Genomic DNA, 15,565 nt, shown 5'->3' with positions numbered 1-15,565 from the left:
AAAATCGCCGAACATGATTTCTCCAAAAATCGCCGAACATGATTTCTCCAAAAATCGCCGAACACGTTGACTCCAAAAATCGCCGAGCACGATTTCTCCAAAAATCGCCAAACACGATTTCTCAAAAAATCGCCGACCACGATTTCTCCAAAAATCGCCGGACACGATTTCTCCAAAAATCGCGAAACACGTTAACTCCAAAAATCACCGAGCACGATTTCTCCAAAAATCGCCGAACACGATTTCTCCAAAAATCGCCGAACACGATTTCTCCAAATCGCCGAACACGATTTCACCAAAAATCGCCGATTGTGTTTTCTCCGGACCACATAAATTTTTCTCCTAAAAACAACGACGATTTTGCGCTCCAAATGTCCTAACATAGCTCGCCGATCGTCGAGTAGCACACGTTTTCTTTTCTGTTTTCTATGGAGAAGACCCAGTCTCCGATCCCTTCCTACACGTGCCTAGGGCTCCGCTCTCTGCGTTATGGTTGGTCGGCTATGGTTCCTTGGTCATGCCTGTTCATCCTACACGTGTCAGGGTCTCTGCGCTCGACGTTATGGACTATGGGCTTGTCAAGGCCTAGATTTCAGGCATGAACTAACTGCTCGGACGCCAATTTAACTACTTTTTATCGCCAAGTTACTCAAATTGGCAGCTGGACAGCATGTGTTTTGCTCTGATCTTTGTGGAGAACGCCAAGGCTCGAATACACCCCTACACATGCTATGGGCCCCATGCTCTGCATATTGGGCGGTAAGCTACGATTCCTTGGTAACGCTTGTTTTTCCAACACGTGCATGGGGCTCCGCGCTCTACGTTATGGATTACGGGCTAGCTAAGGCATAGAGTTTAGTGAAAACTAACTGCTTGGACACTACTTATATTATGCATAATTGCATCGGGTTGTTAAAACAACGATTTTTCATCGCCAAATAAAGCAAGTGGTACAGGTGATAATATCCGTGTAGTTTGTTAAGCTCCACCAACACCTTCGGTTTCGCTAAACAGGTCTATATCGACGACAAGCATTTTTGCTGCATCTTCAACATCATCCTCCAGCTGCTGGGTTTCCGCGTTGCTCAGCCCATCGGTGAACCCGCCCCCTATCGACTGGATATCGATAGATGGGTAGTGGGACCGAACCACCGCAAGGGCATGAGTAGCGGTGGTCATAACGGCATCGCGGTTGAAGTTTTTGAAATTGTCCCATGCTGCCTTGCATCTTTGGATGATGATGTCTGACCCTTGCTACCTGCCGTCGGGATGAGGCATCGGTTCAATATCGACGCAGTCGAGTACTGGTTTTATTGCGGCGGTTACAGTGTTGAAGTTGTCTTTTTGGACCTTGGCTTCCTGCACCAGCACATCGAACTGTGCCTTGGCTTTATGGCGGTAATCTACAAGCATTACAATGGTTCGTCATGCTAGAAAAGTACTACAACATTATTTCCGATCAGGGGGTATCTAACTTTTAGTTCTTCGGCCAGTTTATTTGCTCGCTCCGACTCTTTTGCTTTGTCTTGTCGGATTTCCTCGACGGTCTAGCGTAGCTGGTTGAGTTCTGCATCTTACTCTGCAAGCCAAACAGTTATCGAAAAAACGGATATCCAACTATTACAAAGTACATTCGCTGATAAAGCGTATCGGATTTCTGCTTGGATACATTCTCGAACTGCTTGCACTTCTGATCGAGCTGCTCGGATTTACTTTTGAGCTCTTCGGTTTTCTTGCCCAATTGCTCGGACATATTTTTAGCTCCTCGGATACAATCACCAGTTGCTCAGATTTCTTCTTTAGCTGCTCGGATGCAGCCATTAGTTGCTCGGATAGAACCCCATTATGATGTTCCAGGTCCCGCAAGTTAGACTCCGCAAGGTCCTGCTCGCGATGGGCCCTCTTAATACCCTTTTCCAAAAGATTTAACGCCTCCCAGAGTTTCTTATTCTCCTCGGCAAGGGGCTCCATCCTCTTCATTAGTTGGTGCCGTTGCTCAGCCATTCGGGCTATCCCCTATGGATGAACATTGCTAGTGATAAACTTTGGTCTGCAACAACATATATCAGTATTTTAGGCGTGGTGCTCACCTCGATTTGAGTCATAACTCCAGCAACGGCGGATTTCAACCTCTTTATCTCCCTGGTGGTGTTTTCTTCCTTGACAATTACTACCTCTTCCCCATGCTTTCGAAGAATCCAGACGGACTAGGGTTTAGGTACGGCACGCTCGATCTCCACAACCTCGTCCTCCTCCGCCGTCGCTTGAGGCACCACTGGGGGACTCTATGGTCGGACATCTGCTCCGACCACTCCTAACGTCGCTACGGGCGGTGCAAGTTGCTCCTCGGCCGTTGTCAGAGTTGCTTCCTTAGCGTCCAACGCATCAACAATAGCTGCAACTTCCGTTTCCAAAGTTCTAACCTTTTCAGTCGCAGCCTCGGTCGCTGTCGCTGACGCGCCTGTTGTGTGCGCCAATGATTCAATGCCGCCAGGACCGCTGCCATCAGCGGCTGCCCCATCCTCTGTTTGTCGAGCACTCGGGGACTCCCGGATGAGAGCAGTCGGCATTGTTCCTACTGAGGGTCTGGGCCTCAGTGTTGCCCTGTGTAATGTCGGCCTGTCAGTACACAAAACAAATCAATGAACAATATTATTACTCCAAGACAAAGATACTCATGGTTTGGTCTTCCGATTCAATTTCTTGAACCGGTGATGCCTGCCTGATCCCCCAGGCGCTGCTGCTTGGTCTGCCTGATGGGAGAGTCCCTACTCTTCTACAGCAGGCTACTGCTCTGCTTGGTGCCCCAGAGCCTCCTCTGTGTGCTGCTCTACGGTTATTCCCCCTTGTTGCTCAGGGACTCCAGTCGTCTGCACCGCTAGGACTTCCGTAGTTGCCTGCGCATGACTCTCCCTTGCTTGCTGCTTAGGGACTTCAGCACCCTTCGATGGCTCCTTCGTGCTCGGCGGATGTGCTGTCTGGTTTTCATCATCGTCCGACCACTCCAGCACAGCGGTCCTTCGCGGTCGAGCGGTTCGGTCATCACCAAGCGAGATGCCGCCCAATTTGTGTGCAGTGGAGCCTGCGGTTTTTCTCCTTTTTTGGACTGGCTCATCTACCGCTGGTCTTTTCCCATGGATCTTCTCTGATACCAGGGATGGACTATCCGACGAGGTGCTCGGCTCCTCCTCTTCGGGCTATAGCGACCACCGGATGTCTACTCCTTTTGGCCAATCGGCTCTCGGCACGCTTGAAAAGTATATTGCCCTATCCTGCGAATGGATCTTTACATAAGTAAGTCAGTCCTTTGCTCGGTAATCGATGCCTGGTCAATGCGAAGTGAAATGGTTACCTGAGGAGGCGGATTGGAGTAGTTGAAGGCCTTCGTTCCTTGTGGCCAGCTGAATGAGACATTGGCAGTGAATAGGTCCATGGCCCGGTCTATTACTTCTTTCTTCGACAGCCGGTCTGTGCTTTCCCGGATACCATCGTTGTCACCCTTGTAGCCGAACGCCGGGTGGGCCCTCTCTTTGCAGGGCTGGATGCGGTGCACTATGAAGCTAGCTGCAACCAGTTCACCCCTAAGCTCCACGTCCTTAATCAAGTCAAGAAGCTCCATTACTTGCTCCATGTCAGCACTGTTGGGTCTCTCCGACCAGCTATTATGGTTCACCGGGATGTGGTGGACGTTGCATTGAATTATTGGGTGACTTTGTTTGATGTAGAACCATCTGGCGTTCCAACCTTTCAGGGAGGTGTTTAGTGGTAAGTTGATGTATTCGCTGGCCATCCCATCCCTGAGCTACAGGTACACACCACTGACCACTTTAGAACCGCTACCCCCTTTCTTCTTCAGACAGAACAGGTGCCTGAAGAGGTTGAAATGTGGAAGAACACCAAGAAATGCCTCGCAGAAATGGATAAAGATCGACATGTGCAGTATGGTGTTAGGGTGCAGATTGTAGAGGCTAATCGCCCAAAACTCCATAAGATCCCTCAGAAAGGGGTGGACAGGAAACCCTAATCCTCGCTAGAAATAATCTTCAAATACTACAGCCTCATCAGTATGAGGTGTTGGAAAGGGCTCACCACTAGCCGGCTACCATCCGGCAGTGAGGTGGTCTGGGAGAACGCCCGCCGCCACCATTCTATTGAGATCTGCCGCCCCCATTTTCGACGGCACCCACTCCTCGTCGCGGCTAGCTCCGGTGGCCGCCTTCCTCGGCTTTGTGGCTCCCTTTTTCGACGCCATTCTCTCTGGTTTGGTCCTAGATTGGAGGCAAGTGCTCATGTTGGTACGGAATGTGGAGCGCAGGGATTGCGAAGGAAGGAAACAGGGGAGAGTGGCAGATGTAGGCGGCGAGGTATGCAGCGACGTGGTTATAAAGCACTTTCCTCACCCTTCTGTGCATCTGAGGGTTTTTGGGAAACCGTTCCCGCGATCAGCGCTACTTCAACTTCTCCAACATGGTCTAATGGGCCGCAACTTGGGCTATCACACAATAGCAGCCCACGTCACTCAATTATCGCCGCCAAATAATCGCCGATTTCTCTGCAATTTAATGTGGCTCAGTAACCGTTACTGTACAGCCATTACTCCGATTTTTTCTCCACGGTTTGATTTATTCGATATCTTCGCCTGAAACACGGGGACTGGCTGTCCGCTCGAATGGTTTTCGTTATTTCTTCGTTTCTGACCCTAGCACCACATGACTACGCCACCTACTATCAGGCCCGGGGACTAAGTGGGCACACTTCACCTTGCGGTGAATGTGTTTGTTTCCATCTCGAGGCTATGCTCGGGGACTGGCTACCTGCTCGGCTGGTTTACTACTTTCTGACCCTAGCATCACATGACTACGTCACCTACTGTCAGGCTCGGGGACTAAGTGGGCACACTTCACCTTGCGGTGAATGTGTTTGTTTTTTCTAAAAGACTCCATGCCTCTAAAAGCTAAAGAAGGTTATCTTTTTCTCGTGGTCGGACTCTAAGTGGGCACACTTAGTTTTACTGCGCAGAAATTTTGAATTCTGGACTTGAGCTCCTTACACCCTTATGTCAAGCCATGCTCGCAACACACTGCTCGGCGATGTTGCACGCTGCTCGGCAGCTGCTCACAACTGCTCGGCGATTCATTATGGTGGTCGAACCATGATTTGGATAGCTCGGTTTTGGTTTGCACCTGCTCGGAAAAGCTCAAGACGGCGATGCACAACGGGTACAAGGCGCTCGGGGACTAGCTGTGGGGGGTATGACCCCGGATACCCACGACAGACTACATGGGCTACGCCTCTAGGGGCAGCCCAGCCCACAAGAAGAAGCCTTGCGGGGCACGATTCTACTCGGTGCCTCCCGCAAGACATGGGGAGGATATCCTGAAGATGTTACGAGATCTGTTAGGATATGTATGATTCCATGATTCTTGTAATCTATTATTACTTTCTGGATATCTCTCAGGTCTAACCAACTTGTAACCCTGCCCCCCGGACTATATAAGGCGGGCAGGGACCCCCTATAAAATCACGGCAAACCATATGATAGCTAATACAAACCAATAGACCACAGGAGTAAGGTATTACGTCGTACTGACGGCCTGAACCTGTATAACTCATGTGTCTCTGTTGCCTTCTTGTTCTTGATTACACGCTCCTCTGCCGATCAATCTACCTTCGTGGGATACCGCTCGGAGGACTGCCGACGATATTCTGTCGACAAGACTCAACTCACTGTTCATCATCGTAGTTAATAACTGAAACTTGAGGAAGTTTTGAGAAAAAGTTTAATATGAGGTTTCATGATCTCAGTACGGATCATGTCAGCTTTATATATGATTGATATGGAGATACAAATGTTGAAAGAAAGAATCTTGTTAGAAAACTTTTACGCAAAAGAACCTTGTTTATTGCTAAAAGCCTTACCTTGAATCCCTGAGCCTGCATTCCTGAGTCTTATCAGTTTTTATTCCAGTTAAGTCTTGTTGAGTACTTTTGTACTGAGGGTTCATTGACCCTTGTTGCAGGTGAGCCTCATGAGCAGGTCTATCTTGGGCCGTGCTGCATGACTGTTGTTCAAATTGATGATGATAAGTAACTGTGTGGCCCTTAGGCAGGGTACTTAAATTGCGTGTTTTGTTTTATGTTACTAATGCCACTCCACTACTATGGTTTGTAATAATAATTGTACTTAGTTTGTGAAACAACTGTTTTGTAACTAAGTTATTGTAAGACTTCTGTTATTTCACTCTGATGTATATTAATGAATAAACTATTGTAATACTGCAATAACTCTGTAATGGGATCCTGCTCAGAAAATCGTGGATGATTCGGGGTTCTCCGAGGACACCCGACAGTCTTCTTAAGTTACCAGGAACATATGCATAGTCGTCAGAGGTCATTGGACAGTGATAGGTGCATGTGGGCCCTATAATTTAGGAGGTTCTGCCACAGAGTGGTATCAGAGCGATCGTTACAAGGTTTTTGTAGTATTGTTTTACAAAAACTTCAAAACGATTTGGGACAGATAAATTTAAACTATTAATTTGGTCCAAATTGCTTCTGACTTATCTTAATTCATTCTCGCCATTCCTTATTTGATTAAAAAGGTTTTGTTGATGGAGTAGTAATCTTATTATGCCCTATATAACAAGAACTATTGTTTATGTACAATATGAGTTTTGATGTTTAAGTTTCGTAAGGACGATTCATGCATCATGATTAATCCAATTGTTACTTACTTTCCCTCTAAGTCTGGGTTGAGTAGTGAGTCTGGGTTGAGTTGTGTAATCCGTCCTTGCTACTCTTGAGACTTTTATTAGATCGTCTTACTATTTTGAAATCTTGCTTTCTACAGTATGGCTCATACCAAGATAACGCCCCGTAAGTCTGCTGGACCCAAAGGAGTTCCTTGTCACTAGCTTGCCCCTAGGAGTGACGGTGCTAGTAGTAGCAGCTTTAGACCTGATCCCCAAGCTGAAATACAGAGGTTTTCAGTAGAATTAGCATAGGCTACTAGAGATAGGACCTTGGATGCCATCCAGGTGGGCAAGTTAAAGGATCAATTGAGGTGTCGCACCACCGCTCATAAGAACTGTGAGCGTATGTTAGTTCGTATGGTGGAAGGAAGAAATGAAGCTTGGCATAGAGAAGATGTAGCTAGAGCCCGAGCTCATGAGTTAGAGTTCTATGTAGAAGACTTAGAGGAATATTATACCAATCTACATGAAGAAGTCCATAGGCTGAACAATCTCCTGAATCCAAATCATGAGCCTCAGGCAGATGCAATGGACCCAGGTGTCATCATAGCAGATGATGATGAATCAGAAGCGGAAGAAGAAGAGGAAGAAGATCCAGAAGAAGTAGTGATGGTCAACGAAAGTGATGAGGAAGGTGGAAATGTTTCGGGAATGGATATCGATCATGAGGTTTGATGTGATCGAGGAGAAGAGTAGAGTTATAATATAGCGAGTTCTAGTCTAGTTGGGTAGTCTTGCTTAAGTACAGACTTGTGTATAAATAAGTGAGCCCAGTGTAATGTGTTTGTAGCAAGCTCTTTTAACAGTTCAATAAATGTTTGTGAATAAAGTTTGGTTTGCCATGAACAGATGCGTCGTACTCGGGGTTCGACTATTCCTGGTTCTTCAGAAGACGAGGATGGTATTCCTGAACCACCACCAGTTCCACCAAATTTGGCTAATGCTATCGTAGCACTAGTCAATGTGACTGTAGATAATGCTCGGTTGCTTTGGGAGTTAGCTCAAAGCAATCAGAATATGATGCAAGGGAACCGTGGTCGTAATCATCATAGGCAAGAAGCTACCTATGTTGACTTCACGGATACACGACCACCAGTATTTACCAAGGTGGATGAGCCACTTGAAGCTGATGATTGGCTTCATACCATGGAGCAAAAGTTTGACCTCATTCCATGCACTGAGTTTCAAAAGCCTATTTTTGCGGCCCAACAACTTAGAGGTGCAGCAGGTGCTTGGTGGGCAAACCTTGTGGCTATGCAACCAACAGGTATTCAGTTAACTTGGGCTGAGTTCCGAACTACTTTCCGTGCTCATTATATTCCTAAGGGAGTTATGGCCATGAAGCTTGATGAGTTTCTTGCTTTAAAGCAAGGTGATGAAACAGTCATGCCGTATGTGGGCAAGTTCAATCACCTTTCACAGTATGCACATGAGCATGTTAACACCGATGCCAAGAAAAAGAAGTGGTTCATGCGTGTCCTAAATACAAAACTTCAGACCATGATGACTACCTGCACCAATGTCACATATCATGAGGCAGTCAACATTGCTATCGCATCCGAGGAGAAATATCAGCAGCATAAGGAGATTAAAAAGAAAAAGAGTGTGCCATCTGGGTCTTTCAGTGGCAATCAAAAGAGACAGAAGATAATCTATCATCTAGTGAATCACTATCGTCCTCCTTATCGCCCACCACAGTTCTAAGCCGGTCAACAACCAAATGTTCATCCTGTCGTGACTTATCCAAACTCACAACAGTCAAATGTTCCTGGTGTTCGTGCTCCAACACCCCAAGGCCACCATTACCCATGTTTCAATTGTGGGAGGTCAGGTCATTTCTCGAGGGAATGTCTGTGACAGAACTGCCCAATTTATACAAGATCAAGTGCGGCTGTCCCCGCTAACACGTTGACACGCGCATACTTTCACTTATATAAACCCGGTAGTCCGCCGAGTGTCACACAGGACCTCGGTAAATCAACATCACAACCAAGATCGCGTGATTAAGCAAATACACATCACATACTTAGAGTTGCAGCGGAAATAATATTACAAATGGCTTCACAAATAATAGTATAAGTTTGGGTTTCAAAACCGATTAGTGAAAACAACATTTGCTTTCAAAGGATTACATTGATATAAGTTCCAAATACATTGCTAGCATAAGTGACATCCTCGGATAAAAGCATGTAGATGAGAAGTGAATATAGAGTCACCGAGCCCACTAGTGGTTAGCCACCATCTTCAGCAGGCCAAAATCTCACCTGCAACATGGTGGGATAAACCCTGAGTACTCGAATGTACTCAGCTAGACTTACCCGTCATAAACCAGAAATAAAATTGACTCCAAGGAGTATGCAAGGCTTTATAAGTGGAGGTAGCTTGACAACATTTTGCATAAAAGCGATTGACTTAGTTGTACAATTATGATTCCTTTGTCAAGTTAATTATAACTATCCATCTCTAGATTAGCAACTATCCTGTGCCAAACATGTGGTATATCTTTTTAGAGCATACAATAGTAACCATAGCAGGTATTGTAATTCCATATTCATCTGAACCATCACATTCCATAATCCAATTACTACGATGTTGGGACTAGCCAAGTTTCTCACTATCCGGAAGAGACGGCGATTCGAATCAATTTCAACCAGCTGGGAATTTAATTCCTAACACAAACCCAGGTAGACCAGATCAATGGTCACCTTAGGTCACCTTTGGCACAACTCAGGTACACATTTCGTGGGTCCATACCGCGCTGCACAGTCTGGGACACCAGATGCCAGGACGTTCAGGCCTAGCCTGCCCTTGGGCTCAGTCTGATCGCCCCCCGCAAGGAGCGCACAACAGAACGGGTCCCGGCCTGAGTTGAGCTACTCGGCTTCACGGTCGGAACGAGTTATCTGGCCAGCTAAGTGATAGGCATGAGTTCAATCTTGTCAGAAGCGCCAACAACGGTACGGTCCTTAATCGACACAGACGGAATCACATGAGTCAACCTACACATAGACTCCGCCCGGCCTCGATTTACTTTTACCCCATGGTTCTTTTCCACGATAGCAAATATAGCCAACCGTGCTCCGGTATCCACCTATATCTCGCAGGTGACAGGATATCACCCGACTTCTACCGGTCTAAGCATGGCTAAGCATATATTCGATCCTGGACCTATACCAGTTAAAGGCGTAATATCTGGACAAGGAATTTATATGCATCAAGTGGTTCCATTCAACTCTTATAACCTAATGCATCAATCATAAGTACTTAAGTAATCATTTGTAAAATACTAAGAGACTTAAAATGCTCCGGGGCTTGCCTAGGATCCGACACAAGTCAGTTCAGTTAGCTTGCACCGACTTGGTGACTTCTCCGGTCCTAGCACTTGCTTAGTCCTTCCATCTTCGGGATAGATCCACCAAACACCATCTTCGGGTTTGACTCCACATCACATCCTTCATGTGGTTCATCTAGCGTACCTAAATGAGATGCAAGATGCATGTGTATGAATACATGGAAGTGCAATAGACAATGCATCGCATGCAGTAAGTAAGACAAGCACAAGGTTACGTTAACATGCACACGCACTTCGCATTGCTTACTTTAAATATCACACAATTTATCATGCCACGATAGCAAAGAAGACGACAACACCAAGCATGACACAAGTTTCTCAAGATTTTAGGTACTCTAACTCAACCATCATCAAAGGTATGAGCCACACTTAGCAATATACAAGCAAACAACTATAATTGGAATCTGTCAATTTCTGGACATGCAAACAGGAGCTACAAGATTTAGCTATAACTGGAGTTACACAAATCCAAATGACTTGCAAGAAGACATTATGGAAAGCTTATGAAGTTATCTACAATTCATATTTAATCATCTTAGCATGATTCTCAAGTTAACTAAGTCAAATATACCCATTTACAGAAACTGGTCTAAACAAGACAGAGAGTAATCAATTCTGTAACCCAACTTTAAACAGGCATAACTCACAAACTACTTGGCCAAATACCACCAAATGTTAACATAATATAGATACATGAATTATCTACAACTTTGTTATTATCACCAAAAACTCATTCAAATCCTAACTAGATCAAACACTAGCATCTTTCAGGTCTGCTCAGAATACAATCCAATCCTGACAGAAGACTTAAAAGTCATGTAACTCCTACACTATCAGACCTGGGATCATGAAAATTTAACACAAGCAAGATAAGATAATCATCTACAACTTGTGTATTTACCAAAACTACAGTAAACATCATTTACACCATGAAACTAGTTGCACAAGTAACACCGCACAAGCAGCCCAAACAGCAGAGGCACAACTATGGACAGAAAACTTATAGGAACTTCAGAGAAGCATAACTGGAGTTCGAGACCTCCCACAAACATGAACCATAACTTTTTGAAAATATTAGGAAGTTACCTACAACTTTCTTATTCTCATATTAAGATGATTCTACAGTTAGAAGGGTCAATTAATCCAATAATTGCACCTCTGTCCAAAACATAGACAGAAACTGACATGCCACTTTAAACAGCTATAACGGGAGTTATACATGTTCAATAAATGTGGTTCTAGACTTTTTAGAAAGCTTAGCAAATTCCAAACAACTTTGTTGTAAACACCTAAAGCTAATTCTACTAGTAAGAAGGCTCCACAGTAAGAGCAAGGAAACCCTGTCTGGGTTTGGGCAGAAACAGCCACTGAGATTCAAGCAATTATAACTCAAGATCTACTTAACCAAAATTTATGATATTTATCTTTTTCAAAAGCTTAAGAAAAGTACTAAAACTCATGTATTGTCATCAAATCATGATTCATAACTTAACTGAGCCAAATAATTCAAACATGCAGAACTGTTCAGAATAGGAGCAAATCAAAACAGGGCATTTGTTATTTTTATAACTCTTAAACTATAATTCCTAAACCCCTGAAGTTTTTACCAGACAACAACAATCACCTTAGTAGCACTCCACAAAATTGTCACATTTATTTGAGCATAAAAACTGCAGTTATGAAAAAGACAAGACATGGCAAGTATCAAGAACCTGGCTGCATAGATCTATTTTTACAGCACAATATTTAAACTAAAACATGCCATATTATAGATCTAGTGCATAGATAATTTCACAAGGATTCCAAAAAGTCCACATTTGTTATTTTACGATTTTTCTACTAATTATTACGATTTTCCAAAGTTAAGCACAGAAATCTGCAAAAGAAAAGATTAATCCGAAAAAAAGAAAATACTTTTGCATTTGGAGCCCTGCATTTTCCAGAAAACAAAATATAATCGAAAGGCCCTTAAGGATACTGTTCATATGAGTCTAGGGTTTGGCATCTGGACCCGCAAAAGAGTTTCTATTCTCATTTTTACTCCCTCTTCTGTTCTTGAACGGAGAACAGAGCAGAGGAACCGCCGGGGCCGGCCTTGGGGCGTCGAAAATCCGGCTGGCTGATGACCTGAGACGGCGGAAGAGAACCGCCGGCCTTGGACGTGGCCAGCCGCGGCCATGCCTTGCCCCGGGCTCGGTCGGTAGCAGTGAGCAGCAGCCCGGCCGTGAGCTCCAGGCATGCTGGCGGCCATGGCAGGTGCCTGTAGTCACAGCAGCGCAAGGGCGGAGCTGGGAACAGCGAGCAGCGCTCTGTGATGGAGGAGGTCGAGGCGGATGCGACGACAGCGCTTGGCTTGGGCTGAGAAGGGGTGGAGCACCAGGACGCGGCGACGGCCGAGCTTCAGCACACGCGGCCATGGCAGAGGAGAAAGAGAAACAGAGGACGAAGAGGGAGAGTGTGGAGAGGAGGGTGCTGGTCCTGGACTTAAGCACGACAAGGTGGCAGCGAGGGCACGGCAGGTGGCATCGAGTGCAGCGCAGGCGAGCCACGCGGCCCGAACAGACAGCAAGGTGACGACACTGTTCAGAAATTTCAAAATTCCAATTCTACCTCAAACATACCACTGAAACCCATATTTCATGCCTCCGTAACTTCTAAACCACTTAGTTTTGGCACAATCCGTAGTAATCAAAATTGTAGAGCTACGTGACATCTACAACTTTTCTTAAAGCGTCAAAGTCTGATTCAGTCTGGTTGGAGAGATACATGGCTACGAAGAGGGGTACATGAAAACTAAAATCGTGAAATTCAGGTATCCCAGACTTAGCCAATTTTTCAGACTCTGAAAACCGCAGTAGATTCAAAGTTGGAGCCTCGGTTTGACTTGCTTACAAGATGATCTAGCTCTTGGTCCAAAAACAAAGTTTGTTCTACTCCACTCAAACTTCAACTTTTATTTAGGTTCCACTGCCATGCAAACACTCTAAGCCATAGTTCAAACTAAGTCAAAGTAGCATCACGATAAAGCTTAAATTACCATTTTTGATCTATTGGAGCATTTTCTGGCCACTTGTTCAACATGAACCCTTCATAACTTTTATTCACAAGTGTAAGTAGAGTTGTTTGAGCAAGGTTGCAATGTTTGTTTGTCATTACATGTTCTTATTCACCTTATAAAGTAATTTAGGCGAGGACATAACTTGCCATTTCATGTGATTTCTTGATTCCAAACTTTATGAAACTTTTTCAATCATCCATGTGGGTGGAAATTGATGTGAGGCACATGAAAGAAGCACCTTCAACCTTACTTAGGTATATATCCGAAAAGGGCCAATAAGCAAGCAAAGGTGTGTTGCCCAAGTTTAAGTTGGAGCTCGCTCTTGTAGAATTGATCTTGACACCGTCATCACCACTTAACATGTCATGTTTGAGCTCCAACCCATTGCTTAACTGGTGACAAACACCTAGGGTGTTACAATGTCCGTATCCTAAGCAGTATAATCCAAATTTCCAAAAGGCTCCTGGAAATCAACAACAAGGTCAAGCTCAGGACAAGAATAACAACCAAAGTGCTCAGAAGGGCAAAAATGAAAAGAAGACGGGGCGAGTTTTCTATATTCAAGCTGGGGAGATTCCAGAAGGGGAACCCATGATGCTGGGTATGTTTCCTATCGCTGATCATCCTGTAGTTATGCTTTTTGATTCTGGTGCATCTCATACATTCATCAATAGAACCTTTGTCATAAAGCATGAAATTCCAATTGGGGAAACAAAGGAAAGTTTATATATACAGTCGCCCAGAGGATGTCTGTGTACTAAGGAAATGGTGTACCAGGTACCTATAAACCTGGGTGGGCACATTTTTCCCACCACCATGATTATTCTAAAGGATCAGGATATAGATGTGATCGTGGGAATGAACTGGATGTATCAGCATAAAACTGTTGTAGATACTCTAAATAGGACAATAAGGGTGAGTTTGCCAGATAGTAATTCTCAGCTTCTTATCCAACTTCCAATCTTAAAGAGATTAGTGGAGAAAGTTTGTGCGACTTCCATCAAGGAGATTAGAGATATCCCCGTAGTTGATGAATTTCCAAATGTTTTTCCTGAAGATTTATTCGGTCTACCACCTGATAGGGATACTCAGTTTAACATAGATCTAAAACCTGGAACAGCTCCGATCTCTAGGAGAGCTTATAGGATGCCTCCCAAGGAATTAGCTAAATTGAAGACTTAGTTGCAAGAGTTGATTGATAAAGGGTTTATCCAACCTAGTTCATCACCTTGGGGATGTCCTGCAATTTTTGTGAAGAAGAAAGATGAGACCCTAAGATTGTGTGTTGACTATCATCCATTGAATGAAGTGACCATTAAGAATAAGTATCCCTTACCTCGGATAGATTTACTTTTTGATCAACTGGCTGGAGCCAAGGTTTTCTCCAAGATTGATTTGAGGTCAGGTTACCATCAAATAAAAATTAAGCCTGAAGATATTCCCAAAACGGCATTTACCACCAGATATGGATTATATGAATACCTGGTAATATCTTTTGGTTTGACGAATGCCCCAGCTCATTTCATGTATCTGATGAATTCAGTATTCATGCCTGAGCTAGATAAGTTTGTAGTGGTGTTTATTGATGACATCTTAGTATATTCCAAGAACAAGAAAGAACATGCGGAACATCTCAGAATTGTTCTGACTCGCCTAAGAGAACATCAGTTGTATGCCAAGTTCAATAAGTGTGACTTTTGGCTAAAGGAAGTACAGTTCTTAGGGCATGTCTTGTCCGCTGAAGGAGTTGCAGTAGATCCAAACAAAGTTAAGGATATACTAGATTGGAAACCACCAACCACTGTTCATCAAGTTCGAAGTTTTCTAGGAATGGCGGGTTATTACCGTCGTTTTATTCTAGATTTCTCTAGAATATCCAAGTCCATCACGGGATTGTTTAAAAACCAAGCCAAGATTGTCTGGTCACCTGAATGTGAAGAAGCTTTCTAGACTTTGAAGAGATTATTAACCACTGCACCAGTGTTAGCACAACAAGATATCGAGAAGTCATTTGGCGTTTATTGTGATGCTTCTGGAATTGGTATTGGATGTGTATTGATGCAAGAAGGCCGAGTCATTGCCTATGCTTCTAGACAACTTAAGCAACATGAAGAACATTATCCAACTCATGATCTGGAGTTAGCAGCAGTTGTCCATGCTTTGAAGATTTGGCGGCATTACCTGCTTGGTAATACATGCCATATTTATACAGATCACAAGAGTTTAAAGTATATATTTACTCAATCGGAATTGAACATGTGGCAAAGAAGATGGTTAGAATTGATTAAAGATTATGACTTGGAGGTGCATTACCATCCTGGTAAGGCAAATGTGGTTGCAGGTGCACTCAGTTGTAAGAGTCATTGCAATTGTTTGGCAGTAAAAACAATGGATATGACTTTA

Source organism: Miscanthus floridulus, chromosome 5 (assembly GCF_019320115.1).
Source record: "Miscanthus floridulus cultivar M001 chromosome 5, ASM1932011v1, whole genome shotgun sequence".
Classification (NCBI taxonomy): Eukaryota; Viridiplantae; Streptophyta; class Magnoliopsida; order Poales; family Poaceae; genus Miscanthus; species Miscanthus floridulus.
The sequence above is the reverse complement of the archived record's forward strand: the minus strand, read 5'-3'. Positions refer to the sequence as shown.